This window comes from Delphinapterus leucas, chromosome 14, assembly GCF_059928025.1.
Source record: "Delphinapterus leucas isolate spDelLeu-1000000601 "Yukka" chromosome 14, BTC_Dleu_Yukka2, whole genome shotgun sequence".
Classification (NCBI taxonomy): domain Eukaryota; kingdom Metazoa; phylum Chordata; class Mammalia; order Artiodactyla; family Monodontidae; genus Delphinapterus; species Delphinapterus leucas.
In genome coordinates, this window is record NC_143142.1 from 59,667,926 (window position 1) to 59,695,415 (window position 27,490).

The window sequence follows — 27,490 nt, forward strand, 5'->3', positions numbered from 1 at the left end:
AATCTATTACAAAGCAGGCAAGGATATACAATGGAGAAAAGACAGTCTCTTCAATAAGTCATACTATGAAAACTGGACAGCTATATGTAAAAGAATGAAATTAGAACACTCCTTAACACCATACACAAAAAATCAACGCAAATTGGACTAAAGACCTAAATGTAAGGCTGGATGCTATAAAACTCAGAGGAAAAAATAGGCAGAACACTCTTTGACATAAACCAAAGCACGATCTTTTTTTGATCTACCACCTAGAGTAATGAAAATAAAAACAAAAATAAACAAATGAGATCATATTAAATTTAATAGCTTTTGAACAGGAAAGAAAACCATAAACAAAATGAAGAGACAACCCTCAGAATGGGAGAAAATACTTGCAAATGAAACAAACTGACAAGGGATTAATCTCCAAAATATAAAAGCAGCTCATGCAGCTCAATATCAAAATCAAACAAACGACCCAATCAAAAATGGGCATAAGACCTAAGTAGACATTTCACCAATAAGTACATACAGGTGACCAACAAACACATGAAAATATGCTCAACATCACTAATTACTAGAGAAATGCATATCAAAAGTACAATGAGGGCTTCCCTGGTGGCACAGTGGTTGAGAGTCTGCCTGCCGATGCAGGGGACATGGGTTTGTGCCCTGGTCTGGGAAGATCCCACGTGCCGCAGAGCGGCTGGACCCCTAAGCCATGGCAGCTGAGCCTGTGCGTCCGGAGCCTGTGCTCCACAACAGGAGAGGCCACAGCAGTGAGAGGCTCGAATACCACAAAAAAGAAAAAAATAAAAGTACTAGATATCACCACACACTGGTCAGAATGGCCATCATCAAAAATTTCACAAACAATAAATGATGAAAGGGTGTGGAGAAAAGGGAACCCTCCTATACTGTTAGTGGGGATGTAAATTGGTACAGCCACTATGGAGAACAGTATGGAGGTTCCTTAAAAAAATAAAAATAGAGTTATCATATGACCGAGGAATCCCATTCCTGGGCATATATCCAGAGAAAACCATAATTTGAAAGGATGCGTGTACCCCAATATTCATTGCAGCACTATATTCAATAGCCATGATATGGAAGCAACCTAAACGTCCATCAACAGAGAAATGGATAAAGAAGATGTTGTACATATATACAATGGAATATTACTCAGTCATAAAAATAAATGAATAGTGCCATTTGCAGAGACATGGATGGACCTAGAGGTTGTCATACAGAGTGAAGTAAGTCAGAAAGAGAAAAACAAATATGGTATAATATCACTTATATGTGGAATCTAGAAAATGGTACAGATGAACTTATTTGCAAAGCAGAAACAGAGTCACAGATGTAGAAAAGAAACATGGTTATGAAGGTAGGAAGGGGGGAGTGGGATGAATTGGGAGATTGGGATTGACATAGATACACTACTGTGTGTAAAGTAAATAGTTAATGAGAACCTACTGTACAGCACAGTGAACTGTACTCAAAGATCTGTGGTGCCCTGAATAGGAAGGAAATCTTAAAAAGAGTGGATATATGTATATGTATACTGATTCATTTTTCTTTACAGCAGAAACTAACACAACATTTTAAAACAACTATCCTACAATAAAAAGTTTTTTAAAAAACCCCAAATTGTAGTGTTCATAAATTAACTCTGCTATATGCCTATGAAATATTCATATAGATGTAATTTTGAAAATTGAAGACCTATTATTTATTCAGTGTTATACATTAGTTTTTCACTTTTTAATGTATCATGAGCATTTCCTATCTTGTAATATCAAAATAGCATTTTAAAGTACTGCAATATACAATCATAGAACTCTATTTTAATCATTTTATTATTCAATTGAAATATAGTTGATTTACAATATTGTGTTCATTTCAGGAGTACATCAAAATGATTCAGTTCTATGTATATATATTTTTTCAGATTATTTTTCAGTATACATTATTACAAGTTATTGAATATATTTCCCTGTGCTATAAGTTCTTGTTGCTTATAGATTTTATATACATAAAATACACCACTTATTTATCCATTCATCTGTTAATGGAATCTTAGACTGATTCCATGTCTTGACTATTGTAAATAGTGTTACTATGAACATTGGGATGCATGTATCTTTTGAAATTAGAGTTCTGATCTTTTCTGGATATATGCCCAGGAGTGAAATTGTTGGATTGTATGGTAGCTCTATTTTTAGATTTTTAAGGAGACTTCATATTGTTTTCCATAGTGGCTGCACCAATTTACATTCCTACCAACAGTTTAGGAGGGTTACCTTTTCCCCACACTCTCTCCAGCATTTATTATTTGTAGACGTTTTGATGATAGCCATTCTGATCCCTGTGAGTTGATACCTCTTTATGGTTTTGATTTGCATTTCTCGGATAATTTGTAATGTTGAACATTTTTTTGCGTGCTTCTTGGTCATTTATATGTCTTCTTTGTAGAAATGAAAATGTCTACTTAGGTCTTCTGCACATTTTACATTGGGTTGTTTTTATTTTTGATATTGAGTTTATATTATTGGATATTAAACTCTTGTCGGTGGTATCATTTGCAAATGTTTTCTCCCATTACATAGGCTGTCTTTTCGTTTTGTTGGTGGTTTCCTTTAATATGCAAACGTTTTATGTTTGAATAGGTCCTGTTCGTTTATTTTTGCTTTTATTTATTTTGCCTTGGGAGAATGATCTAAGAAGATAGTACTATCATTTACGTCTGAGATTATTTTGCCAATGTTGTCTACTAGGATTTCTATGGTGTTATGTCTTACATTAAGTCCTTTGAACCATTTTGAATTTATTTTTGTATTCTGTGTAAGAAGTATTCTAGTTTCCTTGATTTACATAAGTCTGTCTAGCCTTTCCAACGCAACCTGCTGAAGAGACTGTCTTTTCTTGTTGTATATTCTTACCTCCTTTGTCATAGATTAATTGATCTTAGGTGTGTGGGTTTGTTTCTAGGCTCTCTATTCTGTTTCATTAATCTATATATCTGCTTTTGTGTCAATAACACACTGTTTTGATTACTTTGGCTTTTTAGTATTGTCTGAAGTCTGGAAGGCTTATGCCTCAAGCTTTGCTTTTTTTCCTCAGGATTGCCTTGAAGATTCTGAATATTTTCTGTTCCATATAAATTTTATGATTATCTGTTCTATTTCTGTGAAAAATGTCATAGATATTTTGATAAGGATCTCATTAATATGTAGATTGCTTTGGGTAATATGGCCATTTTAACAACATTAAATTTTCCAATACAAGAGCATGGGACACCTTTCCATTTCTTTGAATCATTTTTAATTTTCTTTATCAATGTTTTATAGTTTTCAGCATATGTCTTTTACTCCTTAGTCAGGTTTAATCTGAAGTATTTTATTTTTTGATGTGGCTTTAAATGGATTTTTTCTTTTATGTTCTCTTTCTGATATTTCATTGTTAGTGTAAAAATATGCAACAGATTTTTGTATATTAATCTTTTACTCTGCTACCTTGTTGAATTCATTTATTAGTTTTAGTAGTTTTTGTGTGGAGTCTTTAGGGTTCTGTATATAAAGTATCATGTCAGCTGCAAATAGTGACAGTTTTACATTTTCTCTTCCAATTTGGATGCATTTTATCTATTTTTCTTCCCGAATTACTGTGGCTAAGACTTTCAATACCATGTTGAATAGAAGTGGTGAGAGTGGGCATCCTTACCTTTGTCCAGAATTCAATGGGAAGGTTTCAGCTTTTCCCCATTTAGTATTAGTTGGCTGTGTCACTATTGAGTATGATGTTAGCTGCGGGCTTGTCATAAACTGCCTTTATTATGTTGAGATATGTTTCCTCTGTACCAACTTTGGTGAGAGTTTTTATCATGAATCGATGTTGAATTTTATCAAATGCTATTTCTGTGTCTATTGAGATGATCATGTGTTGTCTTTTCTTTTGTTACTGTGGTGTATCACATTGATTGATTTGAGTATGCTGAACCATCCTAGCAACCCTGGAATGAATCCACCCTGATTATGGTTTATGATAATTTTTATATATTGTTGGATTAGGTTTACTAATATTTTGTTGAGAATTTCTGCATTTATATTCATCAAAGATACTGACCTGTAATTTTCCTTCTGTCTTTCTTTCTTTTCTTTTTTTTTTTTTGTAGTGTCTTTGTCTGGTTTTGGTATCATGGTGATGGTGGCTTCATAGAATGATTTTGGGAGTGTTCCCTCCTCTTCAATCTTTTGGAATAGTTTTGAGAAGGATAGGTATAAGTTCTTCTTTGTATGTTTCATAGAATTCTCCAGTGAAGCCATTCAGTACTGGACATTTCTTTGCAGGAAGGTTTTTTTTCAAATATATAAATTTATTTTTTATTTATTTTTATTTTTGGTTGCATTGGGTCTTCATTGCTGTGTGTGGGCTTTCTCTAGTTGCAGCGAGTGGGAACTACTCTTGGTTGTGGTGTGCAGGCTTCTCATTGCAGTGGCTTCTCTTGTTGTGGAGCACAGGCTCTAGGCATGCAGGCTTCAGTAGTTGTGGCATGTAGGCTCAGTAGTTGTGGTACATGAGCTCTAGAGTGCAGTCACCATAGTTGTGGCACATGGGCTTAGTTTCTCCATGGTATGTGGAATCTTCCCAGGCCAGGGTTTGAACCTGTGTCCCCTGCATTGGCACACAGATTCCTAACCACTGCATCACCAGGGAAGCCCTAAGGAGTTGTTTTTTATTACAGATTCTATTTCATTTCCAGTGATCAGTCTGTTCAGATCATCTAATTCTTCTTGACTCAGTTTTGGCAGGCTGTATGTTTCTAGCATTTGTCCATTTCTTCTAGGTTGTCCAATTTGTTGATACGTAACTGCTTATAGCATTTTCTTTTGGTTCTTTTTATGTCTGTAGTAATGATTGTTATCTCTCTTCTTTAATTTCTTACTTTGTTTATTTGTGTCCTCTCTCATTTCTTCTTAATGAGTCTGGCTAGAGGTGTGTCAATTTTGTTTTTTCTTTTCAGAAAAATATCTCTTGGTGTTATTGATATTTTTCTATTGTGTTTTTGACCTCTATTTTATTTATTTCCTTTCTGACCTTTATTATTCCCTTCCTTCTGCTGACTTCGGGTTTGTTTGTTCTTTTTCTAATTTTTTAGGTGGTAGGTTAGGTTGTCTATTTGAGACTTTTCTTGTCTGTTGGGGAAGGCCTGCATTGCTATGAACTTCCCTCTTAGAATTGCTTTTGCTGCATTCCACAGACTTTTGTAAGGTTGTGTTTTCATTGACATTTTTCTCAAGGTATTTTCTAATTTCCTCTTAGATTTCATTGCTGACCCATTGATTTTTTAGTAACATGTTTTGTGGTTTCCATGTGTTCATTTTGTTCCCATTTTTCTTTCTGTGGTTAATTTCTAGGTTAATATTGTAGTCAGAAAAGATGCTTGAGATAATTTCTATCCTCTTAAATTTGTTGCGGCTTGTTTTGTGACCTAGTATGTGGTCTATCTTAGAGAATGTTCCATGTATGCCTGAGAAGAATGTGTATTCTGTTTTTTAAATTTATTTATTTGTTTATTATTTATTTAATGTAATATCCCATAGATATGAATTAAGTTCAACTGGTCTGTTATGTCATTTAGGGTCTCTGTTGCCTTAATGATTTTCTGTCTGGAAGATCTGTCCATTCATGTCAGTGGGGTATTAAAGTCTCCTACTATTATTGTTTTTCTGTCAATTTCTCCCTTTATGTCTATTAGTATTTGTTTTATATATTTAGGTCCTCCTATATTTGTTGTGTATGTGTTAATGAGTCTAATATCCTCTTCTTGTATTGATCCCTTTATCATTATATAATCCCCTTCTTTGTCTTTAGTTGTAGCCTTTGTTTTAAAGTCTATTTTGTCTGCTCAGTGTATTGTTACCCCAGCTTTCCTGTTGTTTCCTTTGCATGAAATACCTTATTCCTCCCCCTCACCTTCAATTGTGTGTATCTTTCACCTGGAAAGGAGTCTCTTGTAGGTAGCATATTTGTAGGTTCTTGTTTTTTATCCAATCAGCCACTCTATGTCTTTCGATTGGAGCCTTTTTTTCATTGATATTTAAAGTAATAATTGATAGGTATGGACTTATTGACATTTTAAACCTTGTTTTCCAGCAGATTTTATTGTTCTTCTTTGTTCCTTTTTCTTCTTTTTGTTTTTCTTTTCATGGTTTGATGGTTTCCTTTTGCATTGTGCTTGAGTTTCTTTCGTTTTGGTTTTTGTGAATCTATTGTATGTTTTTGATTTGTGGTTCCCCTGGTTTTTGAATGTGTTGACTCTTTATTCACTTTAGACTGATAGTCATACAAGTTCAAACACATTCTAAAAGACCTACATTTCTTTCTACCTACCCCCACATTTGGTGATTTTGATGTCCTATTTTACATCTTCATGTTTATCCTTTTGCTATTAGTTGTACTTTTATAATCACTTTTACAAAATGTTTTGAATGTTTTTTAATCTATGTGCTGGTGTATTTAAGTGGTCTTCAATCTGTTTATATATTTACCTTTCCTCTTGTAATTTTCTCTTTCCTACGGATTATTGCCTCTTTTCTATTTAGAGAAGATATTTCAATATATATTTTTATAAGTTGGTTTAGTATTGCTGTCATTGTTTTTGCTTCTCTGAGAAATTATCTCTCATTCTATTCTAAATAATAATGTTGATGGCTATTGTTCCCTAGGTTGCAGGTTTTTCCCTTTCAGAACTTTGAATATATCTCACCATTCTCTTCTAGCCTGCAAAATTCCTGCAGAAAATCAGTATATGGTGGTTCTATTTGGTATGGGTCTCTTTGTGTTCATCTTTTTTGGGACCCTCTCTGTTTTTGTACCTGCATATCTATTTCCTTCTTTAAGTTTCGGATGTTTTCAGGCATAATGTCTTCAAGTACATTTTTGATCCCCTTCTCTCTCTGTTCTCCTTCTGGTACTCCTATTAAGATAGGTGGGCATGCTTTATATTAACCTATAGATCTTGTATGTTGCTTTTTTTTTTCTTTTCTTTTCTTTTGTCTTTTTGTCTGCTGTTCTGATTGGGTGATTTCCATTATTCTGTCTTCCAGATCACTTATTTGCCCTTTTGTGTTATTTAATCTGCTATTTGTTGCTTTTATCTTGGCATTTGAGTTGCTTAATTTTCATTGGTTCCTCTTTAGAGTTTCTATTTCCTAATTTTCAGTGCTCTACATTTCTATTGATAATCTTTTTTAATTCCTTTAGCACTATTATTACCTCCTTTTTGAAACTGAGATTTAGTAGACTGGTGAGGTTTGTTTCATTTGTATTTTAGGGGATTTCTCTTTTTTTTTTAAATAATAGGATATATTTACTCTGCTTTTACATTTTATTTGACTTTCTCTGTCTATGGATTTAGGATAAACCGTTATCTACTCTGGTCTTTAAGGAGTGTTTTTATTTGGGAGCATCACTTTGTAGACTGTGGGGGTCCATTATTTTTGTTGTGAGGGCTGATTTTGTTATGGATGCCTCCCATGTCTTTCCTCAGATTGTGCTGGCTGTTATTCTCTTGATAGGGGGTGTTATTGGTTGTGTGGTGACCAAAGTCTGCACTAGATATTGAGCAGGGCCTCTCCTTTTTCCCTTGTCTGTCACAGTTCTGTATGGGGTGAGGTGTCCTCCCCAGTTGTTGGAGTAGAAGATCTGAGGATTGGGCTCAATAAGTTTCCATTGCCACTGAGTGAGTGCTCTGTCACAAAGGAGGTGAGAACTGAAACAAGTGAAGACCTTTTGCTCACAGTGAACTATGCATTGCCCATGCAGCCCTCCACAGTTCTGTCCATAAGCAGCCCAAGGTTGCATCCCTTTCTCTGTTGTGTTTGTTCCATACCTAGTGCTAGGCTGTGGTGTGAAGTGGGTTAGTTCTGGGGGTTGGGGTGCTGTGGCTGAAGGAATCAAGGTAGTTTTTTTGCCACTTGGAACTTGGGCTGCCTCTGTGGCAGGCCTCTCCCAGGACCTGTCCACCACAGATCTGGCTCCAAGATATGATGTAAATAGGCAGTCCTGGAGCACTCCTGTAGGGAAACAAACCACTGTGCACTTCTTCCCAGGGGCTGTCTTCCTGAGATATGTGTTTCTGTGGCACCACCTAGTGTGCACACTGATAAAGTCTGCCACCCACACTCACTGTGCACACTTTAACAATGGAGTCAGAGCCCAGTTCTGCCTGTGCTGAGCAGGTGCCCACAAAATCCGCCACTGCTGGATCTGCACCTGCTGTGTGTGTAGTGGCAGTGGGCTCCAAGTTTCAGCCTGGACCACACCCCAGGCCCTCCTGGCTGTCTCCACATGGCTAGACTGAGTCCTCTCCCAGGGTCTGTCCACTTGAAATTCGGCACCTAACTACTGCACCTATTATCATCCTCCTTCCCCTGAAATCACTTTGGACTGGAAATTGTGGTGAGGTGGCAGGAGTAAGTGCTGGTCTCTCTTCACCATGATTGCTAGCAAGCCAGCACATGAACACTCCTTGTAAGCAGAGTCCAGACCTCTCCAGCTCCTTTATCTGCCCCAGTAGACCTCTCAGCAGGCAAGGGGGCTCTCCAGGGTAAGGGTCTGCCCAAGTGGACTTTCTCCCCTTCAGAGATTCCTCCTAGGGCGTCAGTCCCATCCTGATGACTTTTTTACCTCCACAACTTACCCAGTTATATGATACATGATCTTTTCGCAGCTTTGGTTGTATAAGAGATTTTCTGCCATTTTCCAGATGGTTTTCTGTGATATTTGTTCTACCTGTTGATGTATTTTTGATGTGTTTGTTGGGAAAGGTGAGCTCCACATCCTCATGCTCTGATATCTTGGTCCTTCACCTATTTTGATTTATTAATTGACTGCTCTATACCCCTAGGTTATATTATGTTTTGCCAGAATAATGTTTCTATAAACACCATCGTGTATAAATATTGGTTCAGTTGATTCTTTTATTAAGGGTAGAGTCCTATAAATGGGATAGGGAGGATGCCTCTATGGAAGAGTATGAATAATTTAAATGGCTATTGAAATACATCATCAACTTGATTCCTTTGAAGTGTTTAACATTTTATACCCCTAGTAATAGAATATTACGATGATCATTACACCATGCTCCTATCAAACTTGAGAATATATACTTTCTTATTTTATATATTCTTAAATATATATATATATACATACATATATATTTTTTCTATAGTTGGCACTCAGTAGGCTGTTATGAATATTGGTTAAATAAAATAAGCAAGCAAGCTCATTGTTACCGTAATTGGCATGCTTTTATTACTAGCAAAATTCTATATTTTAGTCCTTTAATGACCATTTTCTTTTTAACTCATTCCAATTAACTCTAAACTTTTATTGTTCTCCTTCATGAATTCAGTTGAATCTCCTCTTTCTCATACTCATTCCCATTGCTGAGCCTTTGTTCACATAAAAGTTCTTGGAATGTTTTTTCTTCAAATTGAAAATCTTCTTAGAGTAAATTTGAACACATATTCTATTCTTTTTATTATTATTACTTTGTGCTTTCACTAGACCATGATGCAATGTGGTGTACTGGCTTTGGATTCAGGAAATATGGGCTGAATCTTGGTTCTGGGACATTCCAGACTTTGTGTGACTTTGGGCAAAACTCTCCTCCTTTCTGTGTCTTTTAACTCACGTGTCAGTAACTCATCTACAACATAGATACTGATAACTACCTCAATGTGTTCATTTATATATTCCATAAATATCGCTTGAGTGTGTACTGAGATTTATTCCTGGTAACAGGGATAGATGGTCACTTGATTAAAAAAGAGTGTGGGTGTTATAAGCCTTGCATATTTTAGACACACAGATGATGCTTAGTGATTGTTAGATGGGGAAAGCAAAATAGAAATATTAATATAATCTCTGAGAAACCACATATTGTATACATCATATACATTTATACACCATGGTAGTACTTCTGACCACCATTAAAAAGAAGTGTCATTTTTCTTGCTTTCTCACTGGCAAAAATATACTTTGCTGAAGCATCCATACACTCCCTCACTGTAAGATTTCCCTGTTTGTGGGACAGTTGGTTTATGATTTCATTGTCAGAGAAGAAGCAGAATTAACTGACCCAAAGAGAGACCCAACCTCTGATCTTGACTTCATTAAGATTGTGTGCTAAGAACTCAGGCTGACCAATAACAGAAGTTTTGTCCATTCAGTGGATGTGTCCCTAACATGTTTATTTCCATGCATATCTGAATCCTGATAACTATTTCCCAGAATACCCCCAACCCTGGAGAGAATTATTTGGATGTCACGGTCAAGCTTAATGCATTTCTATTTAGGAATCTAATGCCTGGCAAAATAATACATTTATCACTTATTTAATACATAAACGGTTTTAACTCTTGTCTGATACCCTAATGGTTGGCAAATTAAAGACTATCCATTAATCAGTTTGCCCTTCAGTTAAGTGCAGCTATCTCGTCTGTGTGGACTGTAGCTTCATCTGCCAGATATGTAGTCTGACTCAGTAAAAAAATGGAACTGAATTCCTGTTGAGAACATTATATTTGGCATTTATTGCAGGTACAGATGGTGGGTAGGAAACAAAAAGGGGACATTTTCCCCTTAGGTTTACAGTGTAAGTGGCAGGTCCTAGTGTGAGAACTCCTTGAGGCTCTTCACTTAGTGGTGACATATCTAAGGTTCTAATAAGAGGATTCTGTGTTACTTTAATCTTAGTATATATAAAATAGAACTTATCTTTCCCAAACTCAAATTTTCTTATGTCTAGTTTCAATCAACTATGTCATTCTCCAGACTTAAAGCTGTGAAGGCTACGTGCTCTTGGACCTGCATTTCTCTTCATTGCTGATATTTACTGGTCAGCACATGACTCAAACCTGCCAATTTCTCTGTATCACCTTGCCATTTTCATGACTAGCACCTATTCAACTTATGTTGAGATTACTTCTAGAAGACTTGTTAACTGGCCTTTCAGGACACAATCTTTCCACATATATTCCTTTTTATAAATAAATATCCTCAAATGCCCTTCCTCCATACTTTCACTTGAGAGATAAGACACGTTTTCTCACACTTATGACATTATTTTTCTTTGGCTCTCAAAAGCAAACACAATGTGGCACAAACTCTCCTGTCTTATCGCCAACTATTTCCCCAAATCTTCGTTTTCCTAGAGTTAGCTGTGTCCCCTCTCTACCAGCCCATCCCTAATGAGGCTTCACACATGTTCTTCCCACTAGAAGTTCAAATCTGCTTCATTCAAATTCCTGTTCCCACATTTATTCAAAAGACAAATATTAACTGAGTGACTCCTCTAGCTAAGCTATTTTAGGCATGTGAGATATATAATTTATGCCTGGCCTCATGGAGTTTTCATTTTGAAGGGTAAAGATACTCTAGGTACATATACACAGCCCAGATCCCAACCTTCCATACTGCTATGCTCTAGATGCTAGAGACAATGAGAGCTGGTCATTCTCAGCTTGGTCTCTCTTCATAACTGCCCTCAGTTGAGGAGATTGAGTTTATCCCAGATCATGGGGGAAGCTCACATACAATGACTGGTTAATGGAGGGGAAAGGCCCTGGTTATTTATAGAGCAAAAGAATAGTTTAAATTTAAGGAAGTCCAGCTCATCTTTATTTTCAAGTCGTTCTGACCAGTACTCATAATCAATCTAGGGCATGGGCATGTTACTTCTTTCATGTCATGTTCATCCATCCTGCACTTGGGTCTAGGAATATCTGTATGGAGTACTAGCATCAAGACTTCTTCCATAATGCTCCGTGTTGCCATTACCTTCTGAGTTCTGCCATATCAAAGTGACACATTTTCCACTATTTGCAGAACCTCAAAGTGTCATTCCTTTTTAAATCACGGAGAACTTTTCCCTCTTACACAAAATCACAAGACAAGAGGGAAGCTTATGTAAAGAGAAGTCATGATGAGATATATTCTTGACTTCTTTCTCATTATAGTACTTGAAAATTTGGGGATAAAGTGAAAATAAATATACTTTAAAGCAATAAAATAAAAGGCAATTCAATGTAGTATTTTAGTCATTATTAAACATACTATATGTAACTTCCCAACTTGGAGATATATATAGAAAGCATTAATACTGACTGACCATAAATTATTCCATACAGACAGGAAGAGCAATGAATAAAATTTAATATTTTTAAAATAAAATTACCAAGAAATTTCATACACACAGAACCAAATTTTGGAGTTTGGGATGACTACCTTCTAAATAGGGGGACAATACGTCCTTTGCTGCCAGGAATAGTCCTGGTTTATACCTGTTGTTCCAGAGTAATTATTAATTTCATCCTCATTAAAAAAAACTTGAATTGAAATTCACATAACATAAAATTAACCATTTTTAAATGTACAATTCAGTGTCATGTAGTACATTCATAATGTTGTGCAACAATCATCTGTACATGTAAAAATGTTCCAAACATTTTTACCCTCCTATTACCCTCAAGGGAAATCCTATACCCATTAAATAGTCAGTCCCTATTCCTCCCTCCCTAACCCCTGACTACCATTACTATGCTTTCTGTCTCTAAAAATGTAGCTTTTCTTGATATTTCATTTAAATGAAATTATACAATATGTGGTCTTTTGAGTCTGGCTTTTTTCACTTAGCATAATGTTTTTGAGGTTCATCCACATTATAGCATGTGTCACTACTTCATTCATGTCTATAGTTGAATAACATTCCACTGTATGGATATATTCCATTTTGGAGGGCTGCTTCCAAATTTTGGCTATTCTGATTATTGCTGCTATGAACATTCGTGTGCAAGTATTTGTTCAATTTTTTCATTTTCTTGTAACTTATAATGCCATTTGTCACAGAAGTGTTTAAGAATTATCATTTTATCAATGTAGGTGATTTTTCATTGACATGAAAGTAAAAATATAATGTTCAGAATTGTCCATGAACTTATTCACCTCCACCCCAAAATGGACAATACTTTGCCTTTATGAATCTTAGATAGCTATGAGAAATTTAAAAAAAAAACACCTTTAAACACACAGCCCCATATGAACTATCTTTTTAAAGATGTGATATATACTCTAGTCTCCCTTGTTAACTGAAAACAAAAGGCACAACCTATAAATTGAGAGTTATGTTTTACTGTGGACCAAACTGAGGACTTGAGCACCGGACACAGCATCTTGGATAACTCTGAGAGACTGCTCTGAAGAGGCAAGGGGTGGGGAGCATGGATATATAGGAGTTTTTGCAAGAAAGACCAGGTAGTTTGATCATCAAATGATTTCATTAATTAGAGAAAATCAGGTATCTCAAGTTAAGAATTTAGCACTTTTCTATGTATGGGAAGATGCAAGAGTCTGAGCTCACTGAAATCATTCCTTTGACATGCACTACAGCTATCTGAGGCCAGTATCCTGTGTTTTCTCATCCTGAGTTTCCTCAGGGTGCACTGTGTGTGGGGAGGGAGGGGAGGGAGACTGCAGTGTCAGATGATTTGATGGCAGGCATTATGTCTCCATCCTGAGTTCCCTCAGGGCTCACCATTGGGAATGGCTGAAGTGCCTGGTGGTTGCAACATCTTTTGTTTACTGATAGGTCAGGTGGCATTTTTAGTTCACACCCTCTAGCCTATCTTAGCTTGTTAAGCTTTTCTGAAACTTTCCAAATGTTTCTTGCAGGTGGAAGGTATAGACAACATTCATATTGATCCTCTCTTTTCCATGGACAACAGTCTACACATCAAGAAAATAGAATCTACATGTTTCTGACATGTCTGATTGGTCCATCAAGGCACTTCTGAGACCTGTTTGAAGTTCAAAAGTTTCAAGATCCTTTGGTCAAAAAAGAAACTTTTGCCAAGGGCAGAGAAGAATTGCAGGTTTAATTTGGTTGAGAAAAAACATCAACATCAGCTTCCTCCTATTGAGGTTTCCTCTGATTACATGGTCTTGTATAAGAATTTCAACCCTAAGGACCTTTGATTCTCCATAGATTTTTTCATTATGGTTCATCCTTAAGCTTAAACTATATCAGACATGTAAAGAATTAAGGCAATCAGTGAAACAGAACAAAGTTTATTGATGTTTAAACAAGAAGGAAAAATGAAAAGATTTTGGGTCTCAGTGATTCTGGCTGATAATCAGTCATTAGAAGTAAGTTGATAGTTGTTTGATCTTCAACCTCCTATGCTCATGTTGATATAACATTAGGGTTATCAAAAGGACATTTTGATTAATAAAATTGTATAAAAACAGTTTAAAGACATAAAGCTTTCTGCAGTCGGCTAGAGGATGAAGTAAGTAAAATTCTTTCCCTTATTCTTCCTTTTTGTTTTTCCAAGAAGAACGTTAGCAAGATAATTTGCACACCGCAAGTGCTAAATAAATACATTTTGAATTATATTGATTTTTTTACCATCTTTTATCTCTCTCCATTTTAAGTTATTTAAATTATAAAATGAAACCAGAGTACAAATTTAGGTTTATGATGAAAAAAAAACTTAAGTAGAATGAACTGAAGATTTTGTAAATCTCTCCAGTCTTAACCATTTGAAATTTTCTAGTCTCACTATATCTACAGTAAGGGAGGAGAATGAGGAGATAAACTTGGAAGTCAATAACTTTTTGGTTCTGATTTCAGTTCTGTCATATATAAGCTACTTGGCAAGGCATTTTCCTTCCTGTGTCTCCATTCCATCTTCTACAAAATAGGAATAATAATACCTAATTCACAAGGCTACTGTGAGGCTTAAGTGTCAAAATATCTCTAAAATTTCCTGGCACACTGTGTAGTATAAGGCTTTCTAATAAATATTATGTTCTTCCTCTTTTCTGACCACTTATGTTGGAGTGAGACTTGAGGAGCATGAAATATTTTCTCTTAGTTCTGCTTTTAAAAACAACAACAACAAAAAAAAAACTGTGGGAAAAATGTACATGTGAATGCTTACAGACTGTAGGAAGACATTTTAAGAGTGCTAAATTCTACTCACAGAGCCTCATCTCAGGTATAAATGCCCCAAATTCTAGATTTTGAGTCTGTTTCAATTCTTTCTCTCACTCCCTCTAAAATCAAGTGTTCAAATACTTTTGAGTGACACCTATGAAAATCTTACTGTTAGCTAGCCTAACAAAACCCATTTCCTGTCACTAACAAGCTTTCAACTTATCAATCCTTATCAAATCTTTGTTTCTCCTCATTTTTATTCCTAAAATATAGAGACCTAATCACTGAATATATTTTACTGGAGTGCAATTACTTTACAATGTTGTGTTAGGTTCTGCTGCACAATGAAGTGAATCAGCTATATGTACACATACATCTCCTTTCTCTTGGACCTCACTCTAAGGCCCCCATCCCACCCATCTAGGTCATCACAGAGCACCAAGCTGAGCTCCCTGTGCTATACAGCAGGTTCCAACTAGCTATCTATTTTACACATGGTAGTGTATATATGTCAATCCTAATCTACCAATTCATCCCATCCTCCCATTCCCCCTTCCATGTCCATGTATCAGTTCTCTAAATCTGCATCTCTATTCCTGCCCTGCAAATATGTTCATCTGTACCATTTTTATAGATTCCATATACATGTGTTAATATACAATATTTGTTTTTCTCTCTCTGACTTACTTCACTCTGTATGACAGTCTCTAAGTCCATCCACATCTCTACAAATGAGCTCATTTCATTCCTTTTTATGGCTAAGTAATATTCCATTGCATATATGTACCACATCTTCTTTATCCATTCATCTGTTGATGGACATTTATGTTGTTTCCATGTCCTTGCTATTGTAAGTAGTGCTGCAATGAACATTGGGGTACATGTATCATTTTGAATTATGGTTTTCTCAGGGCATACACCCAGTAGTGGGATTACTGGGTCATATGGTAGTTCTATTTTTAGTTTTTTAAGGAGCCTCCATACTGTTCTCCATAGTGGCTGTATCAATTTACATTCCCACCAATAGTGTAAGAGGGTTCCCCTTCCTCCACACCCAATCCAGTATCTGTTGTTGGTAGCTATTTTGATGATGGCCATTCTGATTGGTGTGAGGTGATACCTCATTGTAGTTTTGATTTGCATTTCTATAATAATTAATGATGTTGAGCATCCTTTCATGAGCCTCTTGGCCATCAGTATGTCTTCTTTGGAGAAAGCTCTATTTAGGTCTTCTTCCCATTTTGAGATTGGGTTGTTTGTTTTTTAATATTGAGCTCCAGGAGTTGTTTGTATATTTTGGAAATTAATCCTTTGTCAATTCCTTCATTGGCAAATATTTTCTCCCATTCTGAGGGTTGTCTTTTCATCTTGTTTTTGGTTTCCTTTGCTGTGCAAAAGCTTTTAAATTTAATTAGGTCCTGTTTGTTTATGTTTGTTTTATTTTCATTACTCTAGGAGGTGGGTCAAAAAAGATCTTGCTGTGGTTTATGTCAAAGAGTGTTTTTATTTATGTTTACTCTAAGAGTTTATAGTGTCTGGTCTTACATTTAGGTCTTTAATCCATTTTTTTTTTTTTTTTCGGTACGCGGGCCTCTCACTGCTGTGGCCTCTCCCGTTGCGGAGCACAGGCTCCAGACGCGCAGGTTCAGCAGCCATGGCTCACGGGCCCAGCCACTCCGCAACATGTGGGATCTTCCCGGACTGGGGCACGAACCCGTGTCCCCTGCATCGGCAGGCGGACTCTCAACCACTGCGCCACCAGAGAAGCCCTTTAATCCATTTTGAGTTTATTTTTGTGTATGGTGTTAGGGAGTGTTCTAATCTCATTCTTTTAAATGTAGCTGTCTAGTTTTCCCAGCACCACTTATTGAAGAGGCTGTCTTTTCTCCATTGTATATTCTTGCCGCCCTTGTCATAGATTAATTGACCATAGGTGCATGAGTTTATTTCTGGGCTTTCTATACTGTTTCATTGATCTATATTTCTGTTTTTGTACTATTACCATACTGTCTTCATTACTGTAGCTTTGTAATATAGTCTGAAGTCAGGGAGCCTGATTCCTCCAGCTCCGTTGTTTATTTTTTTTCTCAAGATTTCTTTGGCTAGTCAGGGTCTTTGTGCTTCCATACAAGTTGTAAAAATTTTTGTTTTAATTCTTGAAGAATACCATTAGTAATTTGATAAGGATTGCACTGAATCTGTAGATTGCTTTGGGTAAGGTAGTCATTTTCACAATATTGATTCTTCCAATCCAAGAACATAGTATATCTCTCCATCTGTTTGTGTGACCTTTGATTTCATTCATCAGCATGTTATAGTTTTTGGATTACAGATTTTTGCCCCCTTAGGTAGGTTTATTCTTAAGTATTTTATTCTTTTTGCTGCAATGGTAAATGGGATTGTTTCCTTAATTTCCCTTTCTGATCTTTTCTTGTTAGTGTATAGGATTTCAAGACATTTTTCTCTGCATTAATTTTGTATCCTGCAACTTTATCAAATTCGTTGATTAGCTCTAAGGGTTTTCTGGTGGCATCTTTAGGATTTTTCCATTTATATTATCGTGCCATCTGCAAACAGTGACAGTTTTACTTCTTCTTTTCCAATTTGTATTATTTTTATTTCTTTATCTTCTCTGAGAGCCATCGATACGACTTCCAAAACTATGTTGAATAAGTGTGGTGAGAGTGGTCATCCTTGTCTTGTTCCTGACCTTAAAGGAAATGCTTTCAGTGTTTCACCATTGAGAATGATGTTTGCTGTGGGTTTGTTGTATATGGATTTTATGCATTCAGGTAGGTTCGTTCCAGGCCACTTTCTGGGGAGATTTTTTCTTTTTAATAATCATAAATTTGTTGAATTTTGTCAGAAGCTTTTTCTACATCTATTAAAATGAACATAGGGTTTTTATTTTTTAATTTGTTAATATGGTGTATCACATTGATTGATTTGTGTATATTGAAGAAACATTGTATCCTTGGGATAAATCCCACTGGACCATGGTGTATGATCCTTTTATTGTGTTGCTGGATTCTGTTTGCAAGTATTTTGTTGAGGATATTTGCATCTATATTCATCAGTGATATTGGTCTGTGATTTTCTTTTTTTTTTTTTTTTTTAGTATCTTTGCCTGGTTTTGGTATTGTGGTGATGGTGGCCTCATAGAATGAGTTTGGGAGTTTCCTCCACAACTTTATGGAAGAGTTTGAGAAGGATAGGTGTTAGCTCTCCTCCAAATGCTTGATAGGATTTGCCTGAGAAGCCATCTGGCCTTGGCATTCTATTTGTTGGAAGATTTTTTTTTTTGCCATCTCCATTAGAGTACAATTGCTTTACAATGGTGTGTTAGATTCTGCTTTATAAAAAAGTGAATTAGTTATACATATACATATGTCCCCATATCTCTTCCCTCTAGCATCTCCCTCCCTCCCACCTTCCCTATCTCACCCCTCTAGGTGGTCAAAAAACACTGAGCTGATCTCCCTGTGTTATGTGCTTTCTTCCCACTAGCTATCTATTTTACGTGTGGTAGTGTATATATCTCCACGCCACTCTCTCACTTTGTCCCAGCTTACCCTTCCCCCTACCTGTATCCTCAAGTCCATTCTCTAGTAGGTCTGCATCTTTATTCCCATCTTGCCCCTAGGTTCTTCTGACCATTATTTTTAAATTTTTTTAGATTCCATTTATATGTGTTAGAATACGGTATTTTTTTCTCTTTCTGACTTACTTCACTCTGTATGACAGTCTCTAGGTCCATCCACCTCACTAAAAATAACTCAGTTTCATTCCTTTTTATGGCTGAGTAATATTCCATTGTATATATGTGTCACATCTTCTTTATCCATTCATTTCTCAGTGGACACTTAGGTGTCCTGGCTATTGTAAATAGAGCTGTAATGAACATTGTGGTACATGACTCTTTTTGAATTATGGTTTTGTCAGGGTATATGCCCAGTAGTGGAATTGCTGGGTCGTATGGTAGTTCTATTTGTAGATTTTTAAGGAACCTCTATACTGTTCTCCATAGTGGCTGTGTCAATTTACATTTGCACCAACAGTGCAGAAGAGTTCCCTTTTCTCCAGCATTTATTGTTTGTAGATTTTTTGATGATGGCCATTCTGACCGATGTGAGATGATATCTCACTGTAGTTTTGATTTGCAGTTCTCTAATGATTAATGATGTTGAGCATTCTTTCATGTGTTTGTTGGAAATCAGTATGTCTTCTTTGGAGAAATGTGTATTTAGGTCTTCTTCCCATTTTTGGATTGGGTTTTTTGTTTGTGTGATATTGAGCTGCATGAGGTGCTTGTATGATTTGGAGATTAATCCTTTGTCAGTTGCTTCATTTGCAAATATTTTCTCCCATTCTAAGGGTTGTCTTTAGTCTTGTTTATGGTTTCCTTTGCTGTGCAAAAGCTTTTAAGTTCCATTAGATTCCATTTGTTTATTTTTATTTTCATCTCTCTAAGAGGTGGGTCATAAAGGTTCTTGCTGTGATTTATGTCATAGAGTGTTCTGCTTATGTTTTTGTCTAAGAGTTTGATGGTGTCTGGCTTTACATTTAGGTCTTTTATCCATTTTGAGTTTATTTTTGTGTATGGTGTTAGGAAGTGTTCTAATTTCATTCTTTTACAGGTATCTCTTCAGTTTTCCCAGCATCACTTATTGAAGAGGCTGTGTTTTCTCCACTGTATATTCTTGCCTCCATTATCAAAGAAAAGGTGACCATATGTGTGTGGGTTTATCTCTGGGCTTTCTATCCTGTTCCATTTATCTATATTTCTGATTTTGTGCCAGTACCATACTGTCTTCATTACTATAGCTTTGTAGTATAGTCAGAAGTCAGGAAGCCTCATTCCTCCAGCTCCGTTTTTCTTTGTCAAGATTTCTTTGGCTATTCGGTGTCTTTTTTATTTCCATACAAATTGTGAATTTTCTTGTTCTAGTTCTGTGAAAAATGCCAGTGGTAGTTTGATAGGGATTGCATTCAATCTGTAGATTGCTTTGGGTAGTAGAGTCATTTTCACAATGTTGATTCTTCCAATCCAAGAACATGGTATATCTCACCATCTATTTGTATTATATTTAATTTCTTTCATCAGTGTCTTATAATTTAATGCATACAGGTCTTTTTTCTCCTTAGGTAGGATTATTCCTAGATATTTTATTCTTTTTCTTGCAATGGTAAATGGGACTGTTTTCTTAATTTCACTTTCAGGTTTTTCATCATTAGTGTATAGGAATGCAAGAGATTTATGTACATTAATTTTGTATCCTGCTACTTTACCAAATTCATTGATTAGCTCTAGTAGTTTTCTGGTAGCACCTTTAGGATTCTCTATATATAGTATCATATCTGCACACAGTGACAGCTTTATTTCTTCTTTTCCAATTTGTATTCCTTTTATTTCTTTTTCTTCTCTGTTTGCTGTGGCTAAGACTTCCAAAACTATGTTGAATAATAGTGGTGAGAGTGGGCAACCTTGTCTTCTTCCTGATCTTAGTAGAAATGGCTTCAGTTTTTCACTATTGAGGATGATGTTGGCTGTGGGTTTGTCATATATGGCCTTTATTATGTTGAGGAAAATTCCCTCTATGCTTACGTTCTCAAGGGTTTTTGTCATATATGGGTGATGAATTTGGCAAAAGCTTTCTCTGCATCTCTTAAGGTGATCATATGGCTTTTCTCCTTCAATTTGTTAATATGGTGTATCATGTTGACTGATTTGCATATACTGAAGGATCCTTGTATTCCTGGGATAAACCCCACTTGATCATAGTGTATGATCCTTTTAATGTGCTGTTGGATTCTGTTTGCTAGTATTTTGTTGAGGATTTTTGCACCTATCTTCATCAGTGATATTGGCCTATAGTTTTATTTCTTTGTGACACCTTTGTCTGTGTTTGGCATCAGAGTGATGGTGGCCTCGTAGAATGAGTGTGGGAGTGTTCCTCCCTCTGCTATATTTTGGAAGAGTTTGAGAAGGATAGGTGTTAACTCTTCTCTAAATGTTTGATCAAATTTGCCTGTGAAGACATCTGGTCCTGGGCTTTTGTTTCTTGGAAGATTTTTAATCACAGTTTCAATTTCAGTGTTTGTGATTGGTCTGTTCATATTTTCTCCTTCTTCCTGGTTCAGTCTAGGAAGGTTGTGCATTTCTAAGAATTTGTCCATTTCTCCCAGGTTGTCCATTTTTTTTGGCATAGAGTTGCTTGTAGTAATCTCTCATGGTCCTTTGTATTTCTGCACAGTCACTTGTTACTTCTCCTTTTTCATTTCTAATTCTATTTATTTGAGTCTTCTCCCTGTTTTCTTGATAAGTCTGGCTCTAATGGTTAATCAATTTTCTTATCTTCTCAAAGAACCAGCTTTTAGTTTTATTGATCTTTGCTATCATTTCCTTCATTTCTTTTTCATTTGTTTCTCATCTGATCTTTATGATTTCTTTCCTTCTGCTAACTTTTGGGTTTTTTTGTTTTTCTATCTCTAATTGCTTTAGGTGTAAGGTTAGGTTGTTTATTCGAGATGTTTCTTGTTTCTTAAGGTGGGCTTGTATAGATATAAACTTCCTCTTAGAACTACTTTTGCTGCATCCCACAGGTTTTGGGACATTGTGTTTTCATTGTCATTTGTTTCTAGGTATTTTTTGATATCCTCTTTGATTTCTTCAGTGATCTCTTGGTTTTTAAGTAGTGTGTTGTTCAGCCTCCGTGTGTTTGTATTTCTTACAGATTTTTTCCTGTAATTGATATCTAGTCTCATAGCATCATGGTCAGAAAAGATACTTGATATGATTTTAATTTTCTTAAGTTTACCAAGTCTTGATTTGTGACCCAAGATATGATCTATCCTGGAGAATGTTCCATGAGCACTTGAGAAGAACGTGTATTCTGTTTTTTTGGATGGAATGTCCTACAAATATCAATTAAGTCCATCTTGTTTAATGTATCATTTAAAGTCCATCTTGTTTATCATCTTGGGTTTCCTTATTTATTTTCATTTTGGAGGATCTGTCTATTGGTGAAAGTGGGCTGTTAAAGTCCCCTACTATGATTGTGTTACTGTCAATTTCCCCTTTTATGGCTGTTAGTATTTGCCTTATGTATTGAGGTGCTCCTATGTTGGGTGCATAAATATTTAGAATTGTTATATCTTCTTCTTGGATTGATCCCTTGAACATTATGTAGTGTCTTTCTTTGTCTCTTGTAAAAGTCTTTGTTTTGAAGTCTATTTTGTCTGATATGAGAATTGCTACTCCAGGTTTCTTTTGATTTCCATTTGCATGGAATATCTTTTTCCAACCTCTCACTTTCAGTCTGTATGTGTCCCTAGGTCTGAAATGGGTCTCTTGTAGACAACATATATACGGATCTTGTTTTTGTATCCATTCAGCCAGTCTATGTCTTTTGGTTGGAGCCTTTAATCCACTTACATTTAAGGTGATTAATGATATGTATGTTCCTATTACCATTTTCTTAATTGCTTTTGATTTATTATTGTAGGCCTTTTCCTTCACTTGTGTTTCCTGCCTAGAGAAGTCCCTTTAGCATTTGTTGCAAAGCTGGTTTGGTGGTGCTGAATTCTCTTAGCTTTTGCTTGTCTGTAAATGTTTTAATTTCTCCATCAAATCTGAATGAGATCCTTGCTGGGTAGAGTAATCTTGTTTGTAGGGTTTTCTCCTTCTTCACTTTAAATATGTCCCGCTCCTCCTTTCTGGCTTGCAGAGTTTCTGATGAAACGTCAGCTATTAACCTTATGGGGCTTCCCTTATGTGTTGTTTGTTGTGTTTCCCTTGCTGCTTTTAATATTTTTTCTTTGTATTTAATTTTTGATAGTTTGATTAATAGGTGTCTTGGCGCATTTCTCCTTTTATTTTTCCTGTATGGGACTCTCTGTGCTTCCTGTATTTGATTAACTATTTCCTTTCCCATATTAGGGAAGTTTTTGACTATAATCTCTTCAAATATTTTCTCAGTCTGTTTCTTCTTCTTCTGGGACCCCTATAATTCGAATGTTGGTGCATTTAACTTTGTCCCAGATGTCTCTGAGACTGTCCTCAATTCTTTTCTTTCTTTTTTCTTTATTGTTCTCTGCAGTAGTTACTTCCACTATTTTATCTTCCAGGTCACTTTTCTGTTCTTCTGCCTCAATTATTCTGCTATTGATCCCTTCTAGAGAATGTCTAATTTCATTTATTGTGTTGTTCATCACCGTTTTTTTGCTCTTTAGTTCTTCTAAGTCCTTGTTAGACGTTTATTGTATTTTCTCTATTCTATTTCCAAGATTTTGTATCATCTTTACTATGATCATTCTGAATTCTTTTCCAGGTAGACTGCCTATTTCCTCTTCATTTGTTAGGTCTGGTGGGTTTCTGTCTTGCTCCTTCACCTGCTGTGTGTTCCTCTGTCTTCTCATTTTGCTTTACTTTCTGTGTTTGGGGTCTCCTTTTTGCAGGCTGCACGTTCGTAGTTCCCATTGTTTTTGGTGTCTGTCCCCAGTGGCTAAGGTTTGTTCTGTGGGTTGTGCAGGCTTCCTGATGGAGGAGATTAGTGCCTGTGTTCTGGTGGTTGAGGCTGCATTTTGTATTTCTGGTGGGCAAGTCCATGACTGGTGGTGTGTTTTGAGGTGTCTGTGGCCTTATTATAATTTTAGGCAGCCTCTGTGCTACTGGATGGGGTTGTGTTCCTGTCTTGCTAGTTGTTTGGCAGAGGGTGTCCTGCTCTGTAGCTTGCTGGCCATTGAGTGTAGCTGGGTCTTGGCGTTGAGATGGAGATCTCTGGGAGATTTTTGCCATTTGATATTATGTGGAGCTGGGAGGTCTCTTGTGGACGATCTTCCTGAACTTGGCTCTCCCACCTCAGTGGCACAGCCCTGACGCCTGGCTGGAGCACCAAGAGCCTGTCCCCCACATGGCTCAGAATAAAAGTGAGGAAAAAAGAAATAAAAAAAGAAGATAAAATAAAATAAAAGTAAAATGAAATAGAATAAAGTTATTAAATTAAAAAAATTATTAAGGAAAATAATAGTTTTTAAGTAAAAAAAAAAACAAATAAAAAACAACAAACAGACAGAACCCTAGGACAAATGGTAAAAGCAAAGCTATTTTGACAAAATCACACACAGAAACATACACATACACACTCACAAAAAAAGAAAAAGGGGAAAAAATATATATCATTGCTCTCAAATTCCACCTCTTCCATTTGGGGTGATTCGTTTTCTATTCAGCTATTCCACAGATGCAGGTACATCAGGTTGACTGTGGATATTTAATACGCTGCTCCTGAGGCTCCTGGAAGAACTTTCCCTTCTTTGTTTGCACAGCTCCCTGGGTTCAGCTTTGGATCTGGACCCACCTCTGCTTTAGGTCACCTGAGGGCATCTGTTCTTCATTCAGACAGGACAGGGTTAAAGGAGCAGCTTAGGGCTTCCATGGTGGCACAGTGGTTGAGAGTCTGCCTGTCGATGCAGGGGACACGGGTTCGTGCCCCAGTCAGGTAAGATCCCACATGCCACGGAGAGGATGGGCCTATGAACCATGGTCCCTGAACCTGCGCATCCAGAGCCTGTGCTCCGCAACGGGAGAGGCCACAACAGTGAGAGGCCCGCGTACTCCAAAAAAATGAAAAGGAGCAGCTGATTCGGGGACTGTGGTTCACTCAGCCCGGAGGTGGGAGGGGTACAGATGTGGGGTGAGCCTGCAGCGGCAGAGGCTGGCGTGATGTTGCAGCAGCCTGCAGTGCACCATGCATTCTCTCGGGGAATTGTCCCTGGATCACGGGACCCTGGCAGTAGCGGGCTGCACAGGCTCCCGGGAGGGGATTTGTGGATAGTGACCTGTGCTTGCACACAGGTTTCTTGGTGGCTGCAGCAGCAGCCTTAGCTTCTCATGCCGTCTCTGAGCTTGAGGTCCATGCTGATAGCCACAGCTCACGTCCATCTCTGGAGCTCCTTTAAGCAGCACTCTTAATCCCCTTTCCTTGCATACCAGGAAACAAAGAGGCAAGAAAAAGTCTCTTCTGTCTTCGGCAGCTCCAGACTTTCCCGGACTCCCTCCCAGCCAGTCATCACGCAGTAGTCCCCTTCAGGCTGTGTTCACGCAGCCAACCCCAGTCCTCTCCCTGGTATCCAGCTGAAGCCCAAGTCTCAGCTCCCAGCCCCTACCCATCCCGGTGGGTGAGCAGACAAGCCTTTAGGGCTGGTGAGTACTGGTCAGCACCAATTCTCTGTGCAGGAATCTCTCCGCTTTGTCCTCCACACCCCTGTTGCTGTGCTGTCCTCCATGGCTCTGAAGCTACCCCCTCTGCCACCTGCAGTCTCTGTCCGCAAAGGGCCTTCCTAGTGTGTGGAAACCTTTCCTGCTTCACAGCTCCCTCCCACTGGTGCAGGTCCTGTCCCTAATTTTTGTCTCTGTTTCTTCTTTTTTCTTTTGCCCGACCCATGTACGTGGGTAGTTTCTTGCCTTTTTGGAGGTCTGAAGTCTTCTGTCAGCGTTCAGTAGGTGTTCTGTAGGTGTTGTTCCACATGTAGATGTATTTCTGATGTATTTGTGGGGAGGAAGGTGATCTCTGTGTCTTACTCTTCCACCATCTTGAAGCCATTCCCCTAATATTTCCTTTGTTGGAAGATTTTTAATCAGTTTCAATTTCAGTATTTATGATTAGTCTGTTTATATTTTCTAATTCTTCCTGGTTCAGTCTTGGAAAGTTGTACCTTTCCAAGAATTTGTCCACTTCTTCCAGGTTGTCCATTTTCCTGGCATATAGTTGTTTGTAGTAGTCTCTTATGATCCTTTGTATTTCTGCAGTGTCAGTTGTTAGTTCTCCTTTTTCATTTCTAATTTTATTGAATTGAGTCCCCTCCTGTTTTTTCTTGATGAGTCTGGTTAAGGTTTATCAATTTTATTTTTATCTTCTCAAAGAACAAACTTTTAGTTTTATTGATCTTTGCTATTGTTTCTTTCATTTCTTTTTCATTTATTTCTGACCTGATCTTTATGATTTCTTTCCTTCTACTGCCTTTGGGTTTTATTTGTTCTACTTTCTCTAGTTGCTTTAGGTGTAAGGTTAGACAGTTTGAGATTTTCTTGTTTCCTGAGTGAAGATTGAATTGCTATAAACTTCCCTCTTAGAACTGCTTTAGCTGCAACCCATAGGTTTTGCATTGTCGTGTATTTGTTGTCATTTGTGTCTAAGTATTTTTTTATTTCCTCTTTGATTTCTTCAATGATCTCTTGGTTATTTAATAGTGAAATATTTAGTCTCCATATGTTTGGTTTTTTACAGTAATTTTCCTGTAATTGATTTCTTATCTCATAGCATTGTGGTTGGAAAAGATGCTTGATATGATTTCCTTTTTTTGTATATTTTCCAAGGCTTTATTTTTGACCCAAGATATGATCTATCCTGGAGTAGGTTCCATGTGCACTTAAGAAGAAACTGTATTCTGCTACCTTCGAGTAGATTGTCCTATAAATATCAATTAAGTCCATCTTGTCTATTGTGTCATTTAAAGCTTGTGTTTCCTTATATATTTTCCCTCTGGATGATCTGTCCATTGGTGTAAGTGGGGTGTTAAAATCCTCCACTATTACTGTGTTACTGTCGATTTCCCCTTTTATGCCTGTTAGCATTTGCCTTATGTATTGAGGTGCTCCTATTTTGGGTGAATAAATATTTATAATTTCTATATCTTCTTCTTGGATTTATCCCTTTATCATTATGTAGTGTCCTTCCTTGTCTCTTGGAACAATCTTTATTTTAAAGTCTATATTATCTGATATGAATCTTGCTGCTCCAGCTTTTGTTTGATTTCTAATTGCATGGAATAACTTTTTCTAACCCATCACTTTCAATCTGTACATGTCCCTAAATCTGAAGTGGGTCTCTTGTACATAGCATATTTACAGGTATTGTTTTTGTATCCAGTCTGTGTCTTTTGGTTGGTGTATTCAAGGTAATTATCAATAAATATGTTCTTATTACCATTTTCTTAATTGTTTTGTGTTTGCGTTTGTGGTTCTTTTTCTTCTCTTGTGTTTCCTCCCTTGAGAAATCCCTTTAGCATTTGTTGTAAAGCTGTTTTGGTGGTACCAAATTCTCTTAACTTTTGCTTGTCTTTAAAGCTTTTGTTTTTTTCCATTGAATCTGCATGAAATTCTTGCTGTGTAGAGTATTCTTGGTTGTAGGTTTTTCCTTTTCATCACTTTAAATATACCTTGCCATTCCCTGCTGGCCTGTAGTTTCTGCTGAAAGATCAGCTGTTAACCTTATGGGGATTCCCTTGTATATTTTTTGTTGCATTTCCCTTGTTGCTTTTAATATTGTTTCTTTGAATTTAATTTTTGTTAGTTTGAGTAATATGCATGTTGGTATTCTCCTTTGGTTTATCCTGTTGGGACTCTGCACTTCCTGGACTTGTGTGGCTATTTCCTTTCCCATGTTAGGGAAGTTTTTGAGTATGATCTTTTCAATATTTTCTCAGACACTTTATCTTTCTCGT